Consider the following 3,042-nt stretch of genomic DNA (forward strand, 5'->3'; position numbering starts at 1 on the left):
GTTCTTTACGATCTTTCACCCTGTGCTTTTCCAGACCTAAAATGTCAAAGTATCAAGCAGATGAAATTACATTTGGAACACTGGTTTGGTAGGAAATGACTCCATCTTTTTAGCAGATCTGTAGTTGCATAACACACACACACACACACAACAACAACAACAACAACAACAACAAGGGACTGTTAATAAAAGGTTCACTGAGTCCAGTCCTTTGTCTACTAAGGACTTTAACTACTGCATTTTAGTCCTTTAACTACTGCATTTAGATAAAACTAGTCCTTTAACTACTGCATTTAGATAAAATACTTGATTCTGTAAAATAAAATCAGTGCAGGCCATTTGCTGAGATACCTGGACAGTTATAGTCGACTAGATTTTTATTTAGTAATTCTTTAGAGGAGAGGGGTTTTAGGTACACTTGGATATACTTGAATTTATCTCTCTCTCTCTCTGTGTGTGTGTGTGTGTGTGCGTGTGTGTGCACGTGCACGCGTGCATGTTCACATGCACATTTGGGCTTAAGAGGCTAAAACACTTCTGACCTCATTTGGCGGAAGGTAAGAACGACTTTCTGTTTGTAAGGATCTTGTACCTATGGAGCATCAGGCAAGGGTATTCTGTTATGCTTCTTAAAAGAACTGGCGCTACAGATCACTTAACTAGAAGTGCACAGTCATATTTTGTGATTGGCAGTATATTCTTTTTTGCTTTTATTTTTGTTGTTCCTCCTCTCTTTATGTTTTAGATTGTGGACCTACATGACTTGGATTATGTCTTACTTACTGTGTTGTTGAATATGGCTAGAGAAATGTGAAAATGAGTACTGAAAAAACAACTTACCAGACATCAGAAGTCCTTCTGGCTTCCGTCACTGGCTTTGCCACACTCTCTGGCCTTAGATAAAATTTCCTTCACTCAGCTGATATTTTAAAACACATACCATGTGCAGGGTACTGTCTGTATGTCTAACCTCATTGGATCTCAGTTTTCTTGTCTGTAAAATAAAACATGAATTTTAAGCTTTAAACCTGACTCATTATTCTGCTATGATCCAGAGAGCAGAGGTTAACACATTTGACTGTCAGAGTACCTTCCTCATGCCCCCATCAGAATTTTTGTTTCTATTTGCTAACTCCATAGTACAATCCCTTCTCACTACTGAGATGCCCCCTGTTTTTTTTTTTTAAGTGGCACCAGTGAAGTCTAGTAAATGTGCTAAACTAAATTGAAAGTCATTTTAAATGAAAACTGTGTTTGTATATAAGCCTTTAGCAAGGTTGCCAGTTGAGTTGTAAAACTGAGCAACTTCTGATGTAGTGTCACAATTCTAAAATGGCTAAAAATTTCTTACTCTTTGACTATAAGGGATATAAAATACTTTCCTATTCTTGAAAGACTGTTAGATTTTACTCCATGAACTCTTCTATTTTTCAAGAAAAAAATGACCAAATGCACACAGAGAATAATGTGGTTGTAGCCCAGTAGTTGTTGGGTAATGTTCTTAGTTTTGGAAACAAACAGAATATGGGCCATGGGCCATTTTAGAAACTGCCCTTTGGCCCTGGTTGTGGGTGCCTCAGCCCCGCACAGGGTCAGTAAGCTTCCTCACAATGGGAGATGAAAAGAAATAGTCCTGCCTCCACCCAACCCCTTTTTGTTTGAGACAGGGTCTCTGTCACTGAGGCTAGAGTGCAGAGGCACAATCACACTTCACTACAGCCTCGACCACCCAGGCTGAAGTGATCCTCCCACCTCAGCCTCCCAAGCAGCTGAGACTACAGCATGTGCCACTATTCCCGGCTAATTTTAAAAGTTTTCTTTAGAGTGGAGATTGTGGGGGTGGTCTCACTATGTTGCCCGGGCTCATCTTGAACTCCTGGGCTCAACTGATCCTCCAGCCTCAGCTTCCCAAAGTGCTGCATTACAAATGTGAGCCACCACACCTGGCCGTCCTTTTGTTCTTCTCATTTCTCCCCACCCCAAATCAACATGGATAGGTTTCCATTTGTTCTAAGACGTGCTGTGCTGTTTGTAAGTAGCCTAATTAATTAAATGTATCTTTGATGATCTGTTTATTAATTCATGTGTTCTTTCTTCTAGACAGCAAAGGGCTGGATTTTGTCAAAACTCACCCTTGCTCAGAGGCTTTTATAAAAAAAAAAAAAAAAAGAAAAAAAACCTCCACAGTGAAACAAAAATTCAGGGAGATGTGGTGTGAGGTCCACCCTGGGCCGTGGCAGGTGCTCTTTGGCTTCTCTTCTTTGCTGGTGCTGTAGCCACATGTCCCCTCCCCCGACCCACCACCACTACTGTCCCCATGCCCCTGAAGGGTCGCCCCCGCCCCATCGCCACACCACACCTGAGTCAGGGGGAGGTGCTGTCCAAGGACTTGGCAAAGGTCATGACAGTGAATTAAAACACACATGGGGAGCTGGGCGAGGGCACCAGGGAATTTACGTTTTTCAACATATTTCAGATTTAATACAAAAACCTATGAGTGAAGGTCATGATGTTTAAGGACAGGATGCCATCACCCTTCCTGTCTGTACATCCACCAATACTTAGATTCTGGGGAGCAAGTCCTGTTGGATGTGGAGACCAAGAACAATAAGGAGGCCATAGAGCACATCAAAAAATCTTGGGGAAGAATAAGGAAACCCCCAAGAAAGAGGAGCAGGAGAGAAAGCAGCTCTCTCACCCAGCCCACTTTGGCCCTGGAAAGTGCTGCCTGCAGGAGTGTATCTGTGAAGTGGAAGGACAGTTGCCCAGCCTGGGCCTGATATCCAAGAAAATGATGGGGAAGTACAGAGCCCAAGGCCACTGTGGGCTGTGGCGATTATGACTGACCAATAGAAAGTCTGGTATGGGGTTACCTTGGCCCCAGAGAAGCCCTTTGTTCTGTCCCTGGAAACTCTGGAAATCCTTTTGCAGTAAAAGCTTCCCTATACACACCTGTATAAAAGGACATGGGGAGAGGACATCTGCAGCTGAACTGCTAAATACATATCCCTACTCAATGGGTAAATAAACGGCTTCCCAATC

General features: G+C 42.8%; 1 pseudogene; it reads left to right on the plus strand.

Moving 5' to 3' along the window:
• Positions 1 to 2,317: 2,317 nt before the first annotated feature.
• LOC101038819 (small ribosomal subunit protein mS25 pseudogene) lies at positions 2,318 to 2,842 on the plus strand (annotated as a pseudogene).
• The last annotated feature ends 200 nt before the right edge of the window (positions 2,843 to 3,042 follow it).

Source organism: Saimiri boliviensis, chromosome 3 (assembly GCF_048565385.1).
Source record: "Saimiri boliviensis isolate mSaiBol1 chromosome 3, mSaiBol1.pri, whole genome shotgun sequence".
Taxonomy (NCBI): domain Eukaryota; kingdom Metazoa; phylum Chordata; class Mammalia; order Primates; family Cebidae; genus Saimiri; species Saimiri boliviensis.